The sequence below is a fragment of the Penaeus monodon genome, chromosome 19 (assembly GCF_015228065.2).
Source record: "Penaeus monodon isolate SGIC_2016 chromosome 19, NSTDA_Pmon_1, whole genome shotgun sequence".
NCBI classification, from domain to species: Eukaryota; Metazoa; Arthropoda; class Malacostraca; order Decapoda; family Penaeidae; genus Penaeus; species Penaeus monodon.
Window position 1 is genome coordinate 14,541,726 of NC_051404.1, and position 418 is coordinate 14,542,143.

Genomic DNA, 418 nt, shown 5'->3' on the forward strand with positions numbered 1-418 from the left:
ATTGAAAGAATTGAAAAGACACCCTGCAAAATGGGACTCCATTTTCTTCTGCTTTTCTTGTTGTTATCGTTTTCTTTTAAATGTCTGTCGTCTCTTCACAAAAAAGGGTAGCAGTAACTATAGTTCAACAGTTCCTTTATCAAGAAAAATAATACTTTCTAAAACACAACGCCCCTTCCCAATAGCAATTTAAGGCAAGAGACAGACACAAGGCAAATTTCCAATCTTCCATAATCATTCTAATATTTACCTTTTTTACTTTACGTAGTAAACCTTCTTAATATGAACAACCTAAAATCGCGAGTTTTTTTCAGCTAATAATCACATATAAGACAAATGTGATGCAGGCTGCAAGAGGTACTTATTAAAAGGTATTCTCTCTATAAACTAATCTTTATTACTTTAAAAATGTCCCGCA